General features: G+C 37.1%; 1 protein-coding gene across 1 annotated transcript in view; it reads right to left on the bottom strand.

The window, feature by feature from the left end:
- Positions 1–14,070, bottom strand: part of chrm3b (cholinergic receptor, muscarinic 3b) — a 105,905-nt gene extending 91,835 nt beyond the window's left edge. The window contains exon 1 of the mRNA XM_053511734.1: positions 13,985–14,070. The gene's annotated coding sequence lies outside the window, so the exon portion shown is untranslated. The remainder of the gene's footprint in view (positions 1–13,984) is intronic.
- Between the last annotated feature and the right edge of the window lie 4,208 nt (positions 14,071–18,278).

Below are 18,278 nucleotides of genomic sequence, written 5' to 3'. Positions count from 1 at the left end.
GAAATGAGAAGCGTCTCACTGCATCAGTTATGGTTAAAAGAACAGTTGCCAGATGAACCATATTAATCACTGCAGTATTTATCCAATCAAAGGCTTATTTAAATCCAAAAGGTAACAATTTTTTATTGGTCAGGCAGAGTGCATTGAATTGACCAATTCATTTTTAGTTTAATTTAATCAAAGCTGTAACGCAAACAGGCCAAAACATGGTATAATCAACATAATCAACAGTGTCCTAATCAGGACGGAGACCAAAATCTTCTTTGCAAATTCATAAGAAGTTGAAATTGAAAAGGTTAAGATAAGGATTAAGGAATAGTTTCTCCCAGTACATGTCCTTTACAGCAGAAATGAAGCAATTTTCTTATTTTAAATTTAATTAAATGATGTAGATTAAATAAATAAATAAAAAAACGGAACAAATGTTTTACTGAGTCAGAATGCAAAGCGCCTAAAGATACAATTTAGAAATGTACCAGCCTTAGCAGTAACCACATTTCCCCTCACGTCTGCTCCAAACACTCAGCATTTAGTATTAAAAGTATACTACTTTATCATGTCTTATCATATCATACTAGTTGTGCCCGCGACTTTGTTCGTATGAAATCTAATTGCACACTCATAAGCATGTTTTAAAAAATGTACAACGCTGTTTGTTGAATTTTGTAATGGACTAAACTTTTTACATGTTGCCGCAAAGTGGGCGTAATGAAGGTGCAAGATCACGAATATTTAGTAGATTTCCTGTGCATATTCATAAGCGTTCACATTCATACTCACAAATACAGTATCTTTACACTTTTATTATATGTTTCTCACTGGTTCATGCCATACTGTAAGTTAGATGTGTTTAGTGTTTTATGCTTGATTGATTGATTCATTGATTACTGAGTGGCTTAACAAACAACACTGAAAGTGCTCAGGAACTGGACTGAAATTAGGGGCCAAACCTGGACAAGTCTTTCAGAAAGTCTGCAGAACTATTCATTAAGACTGCATTAAAAATACAAGAAGTTCTGGCTCATTGGAAGCAAAATGTGATTAAATGAGGGGTGGCAAAAAGGTAAGTAAGAGGAACAAATCTAAATAATTTAGCTTTAAGTTATTTTAGAATTTATTATGAAATATTAAAAGTATAGCAAAGCATTTTCTTGCGAGAGATATACAGTAAGCCTTAGGAATTGTCACTATTAAGGTTTAATGAAGCATTGAATTACTTGCATATGATCACTTAAACTAACTGTATCGCCTTGTGCGGTGATTTATCTCAATTTCTTTTTTTTCGCAAGAAAAGGAAGCACTAACTAATATATTACTGAAAACTACTAAAATAAAGTAATAACAAACAATAAATTCAAATAAATTTTTTAACCAACATTACAGCATAAATGTTAGCATATACTGTATAATTTCCACGTATTTTTGCATGCAGATAAAATTTTGTGAATTAATTTGCATTATACTGTAATACGTCTGTCTTTTCAGTAGGAGCATGTCATGTTCATGAAAGGCATTAAACCAAAAAACTAATTTCATCCATAAAACTGACGGCTCTGATTTCTTTAGCAATCAATGCCGTAATTAGCGGTGTGATCTGTTCAGCTCTAGCAGAATTGCACACAAGTGTACTGGAGCCAAATGAAGTGAGGAGATCAGTTGATGCTGGTTATTTCCATGTAGACCTGTTGTTGATTTTTTTTTTTTTATGTTGCAGAAGCAGATGGTGCGCTTTGTGTCACTGCTTTAACAAAGTAATTTCCCTTATGGCAACGAATAAGTATGCATGTATCGATTTTCCTGTCCAAGTGGTGGCATGTTGATAGACCGGTGTAATGTTGCACTGAACTCCAACTTGCACTAATTACTGTTAAAAAAGACTTAGACTTTTAGAGCACACAATCTATTAACACTTGATCAGAAAAAAAAAAGCTGTCAACAAAGTCTAAATTAAAACCCAACGGAGGACTCCTTAGTTGATAAATGCAACTAAAGCCTTGTTAAATAAAGTTTAAAGTACAGTACCACTTGGAATCTAATTTTAAATCTAGAGTATGTATCATAATATTTTGTCTAATCTTCCCAATTATGCTCCATCACATATTAGCCTGTTATGGAAACTTTTATTATATGCTACCAAATAACAGCTAGTGATTAGTTGAATTTTCAAAATTAAAGATGAGTGGGTTCTCAGAAATATGCGTTTAAATTTAAATTTACCCAATAATATTCTTATTCTGTATGTGTACTTATGGTTGAACATGCATATTGCAACATACAGTATTATAATCAAAATATTTGTGGCCCATAATAACAGGTCAGGTATTAAGTCGTACGGGTTAGGTGAAATATATAATATTTTAAATTTCAGCAAAAATCAGTTGAAACATACATGATCTTTCTGATCCTTTAAGTAAACTGAAAAATCTCGAGCCTTTACTGGTATAGTGTATAGTGGTATCATGCAAGATTCCCACTCTTGCGACCCAGGTTCGATTCTCGGGATGCACACAATCGTTCAGTGCAGTGGTGGATTAAACATTTAAGGCTGTAGATTCCTGGGCTACTCATCAGAAGGTTGGGGGTTCAACCCCTAGTTCTGCCAAGTTGATGCTGTTGAGTCTTTGAGAAAGGCTCTGAACCCTATCTGCTACGGGGTGCCGTATCCTAGATGACCTTGCACTCTGACCCCAGCTTGTTAACTGGAATATATAAAAAAAAATTTACTTACTTTGCCGTAAGGTACATGTGACAAATATTTAAATCTTATCTTATCTTGAAGCACTTTAATGTACACTATCCCAGCTGGTTAGTCCGGTTATGATCACAAAGTAATTTTTAAGAGTAGCCGGGAAATTAAGTTGAAAGTTCCTTTCTTACTAAGAACTTACGATTGTGTGCTGCCCGAGATTTAGATCTTCTAAAAATAGAGTTTTGGAGGATTTTTTCTAGGTCTTCCTTATAAAGGCCCTATCTCAGGAACTGGATATGATACAATAATAAACTGGATATCAGAATGAAGATTATTGAACCAGCAATCTAAAAAATCAGCATAAATCAACTCAACCAAAATATGACTTGATCCCTGATTCGATGTCACAGGTCAGATTTTTATTCATAATAGTTAGCATGAATGTTAGCATATCAACCGTAATTAGCATAAGTTAGCTAGAATCAAGTCAAGTAGGCTTTTATTGTCATTTTAACTATATACAGGTCAGTACACGGTGAAACGAAACACCATTTCTTCAGGACCAAGGTGCTACATACATACAAACAATATAAATGTACAACATAAATGAACAAAAACTTACTGGCTAACTAAGATACCTAATTAGCGGACTAGCTGAGACAAAACAGATTAACATTATACTATACATTTACAAAAAACTAAGTACCTTACAAAAAGACAACATAAAGTTAACTTAAATTTACAATATAAATAAACAAAAGCTAACTACCTAACTACGAGACCCTAGCGGACAACAAACAACATGACACAGTCCAATACCAGGGTAATGTCCAGATATCTGGTACAGAGAGAACAAAAAATACTATTCGTTCCTCATCCTATCCTTGTTAAAGGATTTTGTTTCCTAAGGGGCAAATATTGATGCCTTGATTGGTTTAATTTATTATTATTAATTTGTTTAGTTAAACAAATTACAATGGATTTAAAACTTGCAACGTGTAAGTGTAAAAAAAACTACTAGCAGTACATGACCTGTGAATCACCCAGGGTATCATGTCTACGCTGTTTATTTAAAGGTTTTAAAATGTCACTTTTAAGATCCACACTGAGCTCAGTGCCCGGTGTCACTACATGAGCCCTAAGTACCTGAAGTTTATGTTTGATACGTACTAGCTCCAAGGCCGCGGATACTGTGTTTGTGTTTCGCGTAGCAGAGCTCTGGCTACGAAAAAGCCTTGTGACATCAGGCCAGAGTCACACTAACGACCTGTCAAAGCTGCCAGCGACAATAAATGACCAGCAAAGACCCGTTTAACCCCAATAAAGCGTTGCAGGCACTCAGGCGCAATAGACAGCAGCTAATGCAAACAGCTCATGTCTGGATGAATGAAGTATTATGCTGAATCTAGCCTTTTTGTGTCGCACATAGCATTCTGTAAAAGTTCACTATTTTTCTTCCATATTAAATTCCATTCAGTGTTATGTTTCTAAGAGACTTGTTTAAATTACGCTCTGACTTTTGTTTTAAATTATGCATCATCCATCCGGGTGGTGTCACTTCTGCAGACTGGATTCGCCTTAGAGGTTGTCCTTTTTTCCGTTCTTTGTTTTTATGTCGCTAAGAAAGAAAAAAATTATTTACTGAAATGAATACCTTCAGAGCCTTAGGTTTCTCCCCCCACATCGCGTACAGCCTTGCTGAATAATGCTATCAATCTTGCATTTTTCGCTCAAAGGGTAAGTCTATTTTGGGGAATGGCGTTCAGGGCTGAGCAGATAATAATGACGTACATCGGTGAGATTTACTCCAGCGTTTTGCCCTGGAATCAGTCAGTCACACAGCTGAGAATGTTATTCACACCTTGACAAGCGAATTCATTTCCTGTCTCTTTCTCACCGTCACACACACACCTCATAAATCCTATAACTCCAGCACCATTATTGTTCATGATGGATGTGTATACCCAGATGCCCAACATGTGGAGAGAATTGTGGGAAAGGTCTGGCCCTTTAAAAAGAGTTCATTCATAGTCAGAAACTGTTCCTGGATAGATGGAAGAATTTGGGGTTCAGAAAAAAAAAATCTAAGACAGCAATCAAAAATCATCCATGCATTAATGTTATAATAAAAGCCGACGATTTTAAACGCCTGTACATTTAAGGTAAATATAAGCTAAACGCTAAAATGTCATTATCAGTAGAGTCAGGTGAGTTTCTCAGGTTGTGTAGAGAATTTGCCAGAAATTACTTGTGTATTAAAATGCATGGATGCTGTAGCTATCCTGCTCTTCTTACAAGACATTGTGAATAACAAACATGCTGCAACTTTAGGTTTAAAATTTAAAAAGTCGTCACCATTTATTCAAGTTCATTGTAGACTTTATAGGTGGTTCAGGCCTCTTTATGATGGATTGTAGAGTCTAAAACCATGACAAATTCTTTATTAAATGTTGATATGGACAGTTTTGAGCTGAGTTTTTATTGCCCTAGCCACATCAGCAGTCCTCATGCCTCCCTGCAGCATGCCCAATGCACGTTCACGCAGATGAGCAGGGACCCTGGGCATCTTTCTTTGGGTGTTTTTCACAGTCGGTAGACAAGTCTCTTTAGTGTCCTGCGTTTTTAGAACTGTGACCTTAAATGCCTACTTTCTGTAAGCTGTTAAGGTCTTAACGACCATTCCACAGGTGCATGTTAATTAATTGATTATGGTTAATTGGACATGCATGGAAAACATTGTTTAAACCCTTTACAATGAAGATCTGTAGAGTTATTTGGATTTTTACAACATTATTGTTGAAATACACAGTCCTGAAAAAGGGACGTTTCTTTTTTTGCTGAGTATATTACTAAATAGTATGCATTACTTGTTTATTATACTACTAAATAGTACGCATTTTATTTGTCTATTTTTTGTATGCATTACTAAATACTACACTGTGTATGTACATTTAGTGCAAACAACTTGCAATTCTTTAATTGCAAAAGGCTGCGATTCATTACAGCCATAATAGATTGTATAATATACAGTCAAAAATGTATGTAGAGATTGTCAATAAGTTTATGTTTTAGCTTTTATTCGTCCATTTTTTAAAATAATTTAGAGTTGATAATAAAGTATTTGAAAAACATTCCAATTATCTGTTGCTAACCTTGATGAATAAATTTAAATACAAAATGTTACATTTAATATTTATATATCGCAGTTTAAATCACAATATGTATCAAAATAATTGCATTATGTGATTTTTGGGTCAACCACTAAAGCACTGGTACCACGGGTGCTCTTAACAGGGGAAAGATCATAGTAGCTCCTGACAGGTCTTGACAATTCACAGCAAAACATAAGCCAGTGTGAGTACTTCATAAATACACTGTAATTTCACAGCTGGTTTGTTTTGGTTGGGCATAAGTTTGGCACGGTTCGTAGTCCGAGATAAGTACATTATAGCTGAAAGTATATCAGCCCATTAAGAGGTAATGTGTAACCAATTCATGTTATTTAAGGTGTGTGATCTCACAGAATGGAGCGACCAAGAACTATTATTTCAATTTAAGACAATTTAGTTGCCGCTATTAAGATAGAAATTGTTGACCAATTTATAGAAATTGTTGATCATTCTTTCCAAAGCGCATTTGTGCGAGCCAGGCCTTCTCGTCCAACATCATTGTCTGACCTGAAAAAATGGTAAAAAAAAAAAAATTCTCCAAAAATGTTAAGTAAAGTGTTCTTAGAAGAGTTGAAGCTGTTATAGCTGCACAGGGTGGGCCAACATCACATTAAACCCTATGGATGAAGAATACGATATTTCTCAAGTACATATGCATGTGAAGGCAGGCAAGCGAATACTTTTGGCAATATAGTATAGTATATATTATAATTCCAGTTGTAAAACAGGTACTAACTTTAATTACTATTTATGTGATTATTTCGCTTTCCTTGCTTGTGGCTTAATAATACCAGCCAGTGTTTCTCATCCTAAAAAGTATTCCAAGGATAAAACTTTAATTTTAGTATTTAGAGCTCAGCAGAGCTGCCAGTGACCAGAAGTCCCACTAATGAACTTCATCGGTGAGTGAGAGTTTCAACTCAATCCTTTTTTCAGCTGCATTCCCATCACTTCATTCACCATGCCTCAGGCAATTATGCGCATGATCATTTCGTTCTTAAAATGCCGATGTGCTCCTTGATCTAATTGCGTGTGGCAGCCTTTAGACAGGAGGGGCAGAAAACTATTTATCAAACCTAAATATCTAAACTTACTACAAATAGTGCTTATCATGGGCTTCGACTGAATCCTCAGTCATTAATCACATTAAAAACTATACCATAGAACAATTGGGTGTGTGTTTTTTTGGTGCTTTAATTACTAAAGTTTGCCGAAGACTCTTCTAGTAGTAATCAGTGACGGTCTTTAATATATTAACCTCCTTTTTTTTTCTCTTATGTCAGCTTTCTATCTCTCTTAGACATCAAGAGCGAATGTAACAGCTGCAAAGGAAACCGTACCTGCAGCACTAAGGGCATCTACTGTAGTAAAAAAAAACTATAACAACAACTTGTGGAATGATTTGAAGTGGCAGCCCAGAGAAAGGGAAAAAATAAATTACATAAAATGAAAATGTTTGAATTATCATAAAAAAAATCCGGCACTACTTTCATATACTTAAATAAAATTAACCTTGGCGCTTCTGTATAAAAAAACGAAAGAGACACTAAACTGATGTATTCGTTCTGCCAAACAATTCTTAATGCAACACTTGTGCCTACAAATTATGATGCATTGAATCTGTTATTTTGCAGACATCACTATAACTAAATATTATGATATGTATTGTAATAGTGCATGTCACTCTTTAGGCATGGGCTATACTTTTTCTTCTTACGTACAATGCAGTACAGGCAAACATATCATAAGGTATATAAAAATTTAAAATTAAATAAATAAAAAAAACAGCATAGAACTCCCCTGATGCTCGTGCAACATAAATACATTATTTAACTTGGAGTCAATGAGAATTTAAACAGCTGAGTGTTCCTGCTGAGATGTTCTGCACTTCCGACCCAGCTAATGCAGTAATGCAATTTTAACTGGAGTATATACCTGAAACTTTGATATTTTTAGTTAAAGTGCACATGCTTGAACTTGAACTGAGTTCACTTACATAAGGTATGTTATGTAAGGTAGGACACACTAAGAATAACACGAAGGGTATTCAGTTTTGTCTTTCGTGTGTTGTACAACAGTTGTAAAAAGGTGAGATGACCAGCAGTCTTAATGCGCTCATGCCGAAAACAACCCCAAAAAAATTAACTATAACTATATAACGACCCGATGTGTTAAAATACCAATCGCACAAAGGCTTTATGCCAATCGCACTTGTATGCCAAGCTCTCCAAACACACCACAGGCATAAAAAAAAAGGGCCACCCGAGCTACAAGAACATCTGGAACACTTCCTACATGTAGCATCGGTTATAAGGAGAAGTAACGAAGGGCCAGTGTTTACGCTGCCTCTGGTGACCCCATTAGGAGTAAGCCGTCTCAGATTCAACACTCAGCTGCTTCACACATAATAACGAACCGAGGTGAGGTGAAAACAAAAGCGGATAATGCCTCTCAGAGCTCGAGTGCGTCGGACGAGCAGCGAGGTGCAGTGCTGAACCGATGTAATGTTTTCTTTAAGTGTTTGTAATTCACGGTGTTTATCAGGAACTGCAGCATTCATGTCTAAAATAAGGGAGTTTATCTACAGTATAACGATAATAATGCTGCCTTCTATAAGGAGTATACAGTACCAATGTGTGAATTATGCACAGATGTGAACATGCGATGTTTTTCATGCACACATGTGCCTTTGCAGATGTTACTGCTGTGTAATATGTTAATGTCGCAGTCCAAAGATTTCAACATAAAGATATGACGGAGAGAAAGATGTGCTGAACCATAATCACATGTGGCTGACTAAATGCTCATAAGCTCATAAATATGGAGACAGGAGCTTCAAACGTCTGCATTTTCATAGAACTGATTATATTTATTGCACCTGATTCTAAAAAAACAAAGCCTATTATAATAATCGTACTCTAACAGCGCCTAAGCACTGTGTTTCAGGACAGGGCTTCAATACAGATTATACAATTAGACAATATGATCAGTATATGATTTTGGTCACTATTTAATCATATGCTTTTTTGTTGTATTTCATTGGATCACCATTAGCTTCGAGATATATATAGTGCATTCTCCAAGGCACTGTTTCATGCTTATGCAAGGCCACGACTATTGAACACAGCTGTGTTTTTTACTGTCAATATTTCACTTCACAAAGTGAAAGTTGATGGTTTTTCACTATATAATAATGTCTTGGACAGTGTCGGTCTTAACACAATTTTTATCCATTTCAGAAATCTTCTCAATCGCGGTAAAATCCTTTCCACAACCACAGGATACGTCTTCTGACATCATTGTTTGAAGAAATTAGAAGCTACTCACTGCACTTACATTTAGGATTAAAAGAATTATTAAGCGTATAAATCACTGCAGTACTTACTCACTCAAAGGCGCTTAAGTATTTGCTTATTTAAAACCAAATTACAACTTTTTTTTTTTTTTTGCCAGGCAGTGCACATTTCTACATCCTACTCAGTTAGACTCCTAATGAATACCAAAAGAATGCTAATGATATGTGAAGTTTGCACATTAACAACAATTTGTGCTGTTTATGCTGAATAATCAATTATCAATTCTCCCTATGCTTAGTGGGTTTCCTCTAGATGTTCCAGTTTCCACCCACAGTCTGAATACATGCAGATTAGACTAATTGGCATTCCCAAATTGCCCATAGTGTGTAAATGAGCGTGTGTGTGTTCAATTAATGATCCATCCATTTCTTATAAAACTGATTAATACAAAAAGGATTTAGCAAAGCATACAGAATCCAAACATAAACGAAATATTTTTTTACACCTGTGCAAAAAACAACACACTAACATATTTAATTGATTATATATATATTTAATAATGTGCAGAAGCACACGGTACATCTGTGTGTGTAAAACTCTGTCCACAGCTAGAACACATTAATCACACAAAGCCTGCCATGACAGCAGCTTTTCATTATTACATTATTACACTACAACGAACGTTCATTAAAACAGGTATCAAAACACATTTATGTTACCTTCTTACAACTTAGGAAACACAACAGCTCTGACAGCTCGGCGTGGCTTTGAGCATTAGTGAATGTACACCACTGTCACAGCAGTCTGTTTCACTGAGATGTGACTGACAGACTGAAGGCTAGCCTTAATGATGCCTTAAAGGCCTAACTACACTAACAAGAAAATCTATAGTCAGTGTAAAGTGTACACTTTAAGGGTACAATCATAATGCAAATAAAATAATAATAAATAAAATACACATTAATTGCTCGGACTGCAAAAAAAAAGTTGTTACTATTTTCTTTTCTTGCAAAAAGATCATTTTCTCAGAGCTAAAAAGAAAAAAAAATCATACCCCAAACAAATCATACAACAAACATTAGCTTAAGGGTGATAAATGGGAGCTTAATACCAGCTCCCAGTGCAATAATAGAGGAATGAGAGCCAGTCCATGTCTTCAAGTCCTATAAAGCAATGAATCAAAAGTAAGGTGTATGCGTGTGCGTGTGCATGTGTGTGTGTGTGTCTCCTTACAAAAATGTCCCCACATTGACCCGGTCCTCACAAAAATGGTGAACCAGGAAAAAGAGATTTTCTTTATGTTTCTGAGATGAAAGTTGGTGTTAGATTTAGGTGTGTACTCAATTAAATTGAATTTGATGCAGGAATCACAATACTACGATACACTGATCAGCAATAAAATTATGTACATTTATATGATTTATCAATTATATACCAGTCTGGTGACAGGATCATGGGCACCCGAGGCTCACCCATGCCTGCAGGGACCAAAAGCCTGCCTGTCCGGTCCAATTCCACTTAAACGTTAATGCAGCACAATTCCGAAATAAAAGTCTATATCCACTATAACCGACTTCACCCAAAGAATCTACTGCTTACACCCTGGTGCCAGACACCACCACACGCCCACAGAGGTCTTATGATGAGCTGCCCTGGTGCCACAAGGGAATCCTAAGGCATACCGCCGTGCATTGTAATTGCATGGTTTAAATAATACAACACTTTATATATAGTAATAGTTCACAACAAAGAACATCAGATTCTGTGTGCGAGTGTGTGTGTGTTACAACCCAGCATCATAGAAAAAAAGCATCAATCACCCCACCGGCATCACATTAGAAGTGAAGCCTCTCAGATCAGCAAGCATTCAGCTGAGCAAGCACCATAGAAATGACACTCACTCAAAGTCACCATGAGGCAAATAGAATGAGCAGGAGAAAGCAGGAGACAGCAGAATGGAACAGACAGTACATCTGCAGTCATGCGAGCTTACAAGGCACGAGCACTTGGAGAGCTGCCAAATAAATATACTAGATGAGTTGCAGCCCAATAACACAACGCCACTGGGCTCCAATAGCTCACTGACTCTGGAGACAAATCCTGCAAGCTGTCCTGAGATTACGTCCTGCAAGCTGTCCTGAGATTACGTCCTGAGATTACGACTCATAGCTCCAGTGAAATCACAGCAACAGAAATCCACTTGACTTGACTATCCACTGGAAACGTCTGGTAATAGCAGCAGTTAACCAGCAATACCAACATTAATGATATGGCCCTGGGGTTTCACTGCATTTAGGGCCAAACAGCAGCAACCTGGTGGAACAGGGGCTCGAACCGTCGACCTTCATAACAGTAAATCAGAGCCTTAACACACTGAGCCACCACCGACCCATAAACATGTGAAATCATCCATCACTCAGCACATCTGTCAGACACAGTTGAGAATCTTGCTGTGATTTTAGACGACAGGCTTCTGTCACTTTCCGATCACATCACATCACATCAACTAGATCCTCTCAAATATTTATACATCCCTAGGGGTTTTCTTTTGGTTTTAGACTTGACACTTGTTCGTCTACAAAGCAGTTTGTCCTTCCTACAAAGTTCTCTAAAGGCATTCCAATTCATTACATACATAGTTTTGCACATTCCTGCTACTCAACCTTGGTTGTGAAGCTTCAGTGCATTGCACATTTTTATTCCTTGCTCCCAACATCGCATCATGGATTAGGAAAAGAAGCACCCTCCTCCAAAAAATGTGAACGGATATAGGAAACCCTGTCCTATACAAAGCTGCAGAACCATTTAATGTTGGAAATGAGAGAAAAAGAGCTTTGAGATTCTTGCTGAAAATGAGAGCCACTCAAGTAAGCTCAGTGTCAGGGTTTCTTTTAGAGAACTTCATGGACTTATGAACCATGCAATACAGGGTTGCGGGAGCCTGGAGCCTATCCCAGGAGACTTAACGCACACTACAGACAATTTGGGAACACCAATTAACCCAATATGCATGTCTTTGGGAGGAAACCGGAGTAAAGACAGGATCCTTTGCAGAAAATACAAGCAAGTGTATGGGAATATCTAAGAACATATAATAATTTCAGTAGATCTTGTGCTCGTGTGATCAATGAGATAACGCCTTTATTTTCTGTTGTATTTACTTTACATTGATTGCCTTTGTATTACTTATAGATTTTTTCACTTATTTATATTACCAATTTTATTACCTTATAGATCCCTTTAGCACCTGAGTAACAGACTAGTATCAATATATCATCTTCAGCATATGAATCCATGCTGATCTGCACGCTGGCTATGCCAGAAGCCCTAAATACTGCTCGATCGATAATGGTGCGCAGCCTTGTTTTCGATATAGCAGGCATTCGACCTATCTCGGCTGGTAGGATCCCCAAGGTGATCTTGGTATCGCTGGAAAGTAGTTTCCAGACTCTTTGATAGCAGATTGAATGGGAAATGACTAGTTGGCTTTTTTTCTAACACAGCTACACAAGATGGTCAATGTTTTGCACAAACAGGAAAAGAGCCACACTGCAGCTTATCAAGAGGCAGGGACCATAGTATTAGGTACACCAAATGCATGGTTTATGTTGTAAAAGCATCGACAGTATTTAGCAGCTATGGAGTATATTCTGTCTGGAGCAATTGTCATTTTCAAGAGTGTCACAAATTAAACCTAAAGTCTTACTACTCAATCCATATATATATATATATATATATATATATATATATATATATATATATATATATATATTCCTTCAACCAAGCTTTCTGATCAAGCTAATCACCTATCTTCAGAATAAATAAATAAATCAGATTACAAAAATTTCTAATAATTTCACATTCCTACCAATATGGTTAACATGCACGGCTCTGGATTTGTACAATGAAACAGAATAAACATACTCATACAAAACAAACACTGTAGATTTTATACCCACTGTTTAGTTAACCCATGAATATTGCACTGTTAATGCACATGAATTAAGATGTTTTAAGGGCTATTAGAACCTTAAAATGGTTAAATGTGACATTTTTAAGGCTAGATGTTTTTAAGAGTACCTCTTACGGAGAAATCATTTAGACAGAGAGAGAGAGACAGCGAGAGAGAGAGAGAGAGACAGACAGAGAGAGAGAGAGAGAGAGAGAGCAGGTTTGAAAACCAGGGACTGATTAAAGGTTAAACCTTTACCTTTCTCACAACCTTTACGTTACCCAGTCTGACCTACCATTGGATTTGTAATTGTTAGGATACAACACTGTCACATACTGTATGTGTCTTGTCTCATTGGTACTTTTTAACTTCTGCACTCATGAGCAGTCCTCCCTTACACACTGTACAATAATGATCACAGTCAAGAGTGCTGTAGATAGGTACAATAATAATAATAATTATTATTATTATTATTATTATAATCAATGAGGAATAAATATAAATCATGCATATTTAAAGGAAATAAAAACCCAGTTATGTAATTGTTTTTTATTATGTAAAGTACACATACACACCTAACCCCTGTATTTACTCAGAAATATGACAGTTTAGAAAGACGTTTAAAGAGTCGTGTGTGTGTGTGTGTGTGTGTGTGTGTGTGTGTTTAAAATAACTACCAAACAAAAAACACTGCATGCAATTAAAGTCAAACCTCCTAAATATAATTTTTTAAATAATCATAAAGTGTATCCAGTACTTTTGTCTGTCCAAATCTTACATGCAGTAAGAAGCAGAAGTCTGTGCACGAGCAACACATGAAGTGTGATTCAAAAAATAATTATAAATGATGAGATATTTAAAAGAACAAAGCTCATACCTGCACTGTGTCCACGCGGAACAACTTCCGTACGCAGTGCTGTCGGTTCACATCGTCCTAATCCGGTGCCGTGAACAGCAACGCGGATAAACGGAAGCAACAAGGAGGAGGAAAGTCGTGTGTGTGTGTGTGTGTGTGTCTCTCTCTCTCTCTCTCTCTCTCGTCCTCCACGTGAAACTAACGCTGGAATCTGACCGCGCGCTCCACCGGCACTGCGCTATAGAGCGCGCGCAGAAGAAGCGCGTCGCCAGGGGGCGCGCCGGGCACAGTCGAGCCGCGCGCTTTGAAGGGCTGGACGCGCGCGCTTGTGGAGAGACGCAGCAATTCCAAAAGAAAAAAAGAAGAAGAAGAAGGAGTTACTATGGTGATTCGGTGACTTCCGATTACACGCAGCAGCTCCTTCCACTTGTGGCAACTGTATATAACTGTATGGTTTGGAACACAGCCTTCAACTTTGACCTTTGGAGGTATTTAAATGGAAATTACTATATATATATATATATATACTCTCTGCACCTGTTGTTAGTCCATGATGATTGCCTCTGATGAAAGACTAAATAATAATAATAATAATAATAATGATAATAATAACTAGACAAGTTTGTCATCTGAAGAATATGTGATCCGTGGCAAAACTCGGGCCTCTGGGCCTTTTATAATGACAGTCTGCAGAACCAGTTGCTAAGGTGGTTGCTAGGGCGTGGCTTGACAGCTTCACAATAAGTCCTGAGAGACTGGTTGGTTGCCTGAGTAAAACGAGCCCACCCCCATGTCTCTATGACGATGGGATCCACAATTAGGCTCAGTTTCAAAGTTCCTATGGAAGTTACCACAATGCAACTGTGAGCACTTCCTGTTTTAATGGGGAGAACCTTCACTATTACCTCCACTGGCAATGGGGCATATTTAGGCACCAACTTGTACCCTCTTAGGTGGTATGTTCTGATACAGCTTGCATGTGGTAAATTTCAATTTTCTACAAAATTCTTGCTCAGCACTAGAGTCCGTCAAAGTTAGTCTCAATGTAAAGACTACGCTTTTTTTCCCAAAAAGTTATAGCACCCCATTTATGAATAAGCCTCACAATTTGACACCTCTTTCATGGGTCTACGACAAACCTGTAGGTGCAGGACTACAGTAGTTACATGCCATAGTTTGTACGGAAGTAAAATAAGTCTTCAAGATAATACAAGTGACGCTTGGCTTGGCTAGCACCACTAATCATTTTTAAAGTCACCATCCAGATAAACTACACCCTGCGTGAATGTAATTCTGAAATGAATAAAGTCCGTATTATATGTATCACATTGCATTTACATTACAACCCTTGGCAGACACTCTTATTCAGAGGGCCTTACACTTTTATCTCTTTTCACATCTGAACAGATGTGGGTTTAGGGGCTACTTGGGGATGGTGGGGTTCGAACCTGAGACTTTCCGAACCATAGCCCAATGCCTTAACCACCTATCTACCCCTGACTTATTAGCCCTGAAATCCCCAAAACAAAATCGCTAGCCAATTATAATCTATACATTGGTGCTCCTTTGCTGGTCCCTGGCACTTAACCTCATGAGACTCCATTGTCCTCATAATTGTACATAAGTACAGTACTATGCATTTTTTCCTCTTCTCCCTTGTGCATCTTCTTGCATGAATCCAATAAGGTATTACTCCTTTCTGCTTGAAGACCCCTAATTGAGCAAGTTTAATACTCATCAGGTTCTTGTAAACTGAAACACTGAGAAAAACTTACAAGGTGCACAACTTTAGAGCTCGAGGTACAAATAATGGGAAGAGACCTTAACAGACTTAGTTAAAGTCAGTAACAGTGCACCAAAAGGACCTACACTGCATGTGCATCTAATAAGCCCATGTAGCTTGTTAAATAATATAAGGTTCTTCCATCAAGCACTCGGATGAATGTTCATGTTTATAGCTGGAGGCTATTGTGTGATTCAATATGCACTGGACCGGTCTGGTTCATCAGTGCATGACTAGTTTCTGTAGCTACTCCATGTAATCCTGGTATAATGGATAAAGAAATGTATAGACACTGTTTTATTTATGTTTATATATAAATTTCATATATTATATTATGTATATATTCTTTACAGCAGCGAATGTGATTCATTTTGGCAATGATGCATAAATCACAGATAAGTCATGATATTAAACTTATGCTTGAAATGGTGGTGTATACAATTTAACAAACTTATTTTCAGATTAGTCTATAATAGCTTATGTAGAGTATTACTGCATTGAGACTGCATTGGTTCTGAACAATAATAAACAATTTTAAATATTTTATTTCTACCTTTAAACAAATTCACAGTACCTATTACAATTCATAATGTATTTAAGAACACTGTGCAGTTGTTCACTTAATTTGCTATAATGCTAGCAATTGTGTAATTAATTTATTAGCTCCCTGTCCTAATATGGCTGCGTTTAAGCAGACAAATTACAATTATTGCTATATTACAGATAATTCTGTTTTGAACCAGAAGTGGCTCACCTTTAAGCAGCCAAAGTTAAGGTTTGCCTTTAACTGAATTTGGGAATCTGGGACAAAAGTGGCTTAAATTTAACCAAAATATTTAAATCATATGCAGTGTTTCAGTTTTAGTCTAAAAGTGGCCCACTTTAAGGTCTGGCCTGTGATATGATTGGGTCTCATCAAAGCTAAATAAGATCTGGCTTATGCAGATGAGAGCAGAGGATTGCTCAGTATCAGTCCACAGCAGTTTTTGGGCCAGATGTAGGTCTTTAACATAGGCTGATACTGAACCATCACTCAGCTGCTTATCTAAGGGCACCAAATTAAACATTTGTGGCAAAAAGAAAGAACTTTAGGAAAGCCTGTGAGATTAAATAGGTACATTGATCCACAATATTCAGCCTTCCTTTGGACATTACAGTCCTACACCTCTTTTTTAAATGAGTATGAGCATGCCTCTTCATCATGCTATCCCTCCTGTATTTCTGACGTTACCTTAAACAGGAAGGATGCACATGCATTCCATGCCATGCTGCATATTATGTAATGCCATCTCCTGATGCTGAAGCATGACCTTGCAATGCAATCTAATTAAAGTTTTCATAAAATTGCAAAAACCCCTTACTTAATGTCTTGGTTCATGCCCGTGCTTGGGAGATAAACTGAAAATAAATTTGCCCTCAATTACCGAGTAAGAATCAGGTTTTGAGTAACACCGTAGCGAAAATGTCTCACGAGTTCATGGTCGTCTGCTACAGTAGCAGGAGTGAATTAATGACGATGTCAGAATGATCAGATAATGAATTATTGCCACCTTCCAGTTTGCCATGTACTGTACATTCATCAAGAATTATAATAATTCCATATTAAAACCATCCCAGCATATGGGTTTATCATAACTCTATATGGAAATAAACCCTCTATAAGATCCCACTAGATTTTGGAAATTACATATTGTGGGGATTAGTGCTTTTAATCTAAAGAGCACTGAAGAAATGGTGTATGATGTAAGAAAAAAAAAAGATAAAAATAAACTGGCATGTACTCAGAGTTTCGGCTCATCCTTAAGGTGATGAGTGGGGTTGAGGTCAAAGCTCTGTGACGATCATTTAAGTTTTTCACCACCAACCTTAGCACATCATGTCTTCATGACCCTCTAGTTGTCTACAGTGGAATTGTCATGCAGGAACAGGTTGAGGACTCTTAGTTGAATGAGAGACCCCATATGGGTGTGAGAATTAGGTGTCTATGTTGGCTCTTATGCTATTATAACACTTATACTGTACTATTGGTCTGATAGTTTGCTTTTTTAAGGATTTAACTCAGTAGAAGTTGCTTGGGATCCAGTGTGGAATGCTTTTCATTCTTTAACATCATATCTGTCAGCATGTTTTGCTCAAAAGTCTGTCATCAGCATAACAGATGAAGCAATATACTTACAATAAGCATTTTCTCACTCTTTCTCCATAGTGCTTATTTTGTAAAGAGTCATAGGGAGCCTGGAGTCTATCCCAGGGGACTCGGGCACGAGGCAGGGTACACCATAAGGGGGCTGGCAACCACATATTCACAATTCCAGAGAATTTGGAAACTCGAGTTAGCCTAATGTGTCTGCAGGAGGAAACCAGAGCACCCCGAGGAAACCCACCTAGCAAACTCCAGGAAGTGAACTCTTGACCGGGAGATGCAAAGCCACAGTGTCAAATACTGTACCAATAAATATTATATATTAGGAAAGAAGTAGTGAGGCTGAACCATTAACTTTACATTCGTATGAAAAAAAGAATAATAATGAC

Source organism: Clarias gariepinus, chromosome 14 (assembly GCF_024256425.1).
Source record: "Clarias gariepinus isolate MV-2021 ecotype Netherlands chromosome 14, CGAR_prim_01v2, whole genome shotgun sequence".
Classification (NCBI taxonomy): domain Eukaryota; kingdom Metazoa; phylum Chordata; class Actinopteri; order Siluriformes; family Clariidae; genus Clarias; species Clarias gariepinus.
The sequence above is the reverse complement of the archived record's forward strand: the minus strand, read 5'-3'. Positions and strand labels throughout refer to the sequence as shown.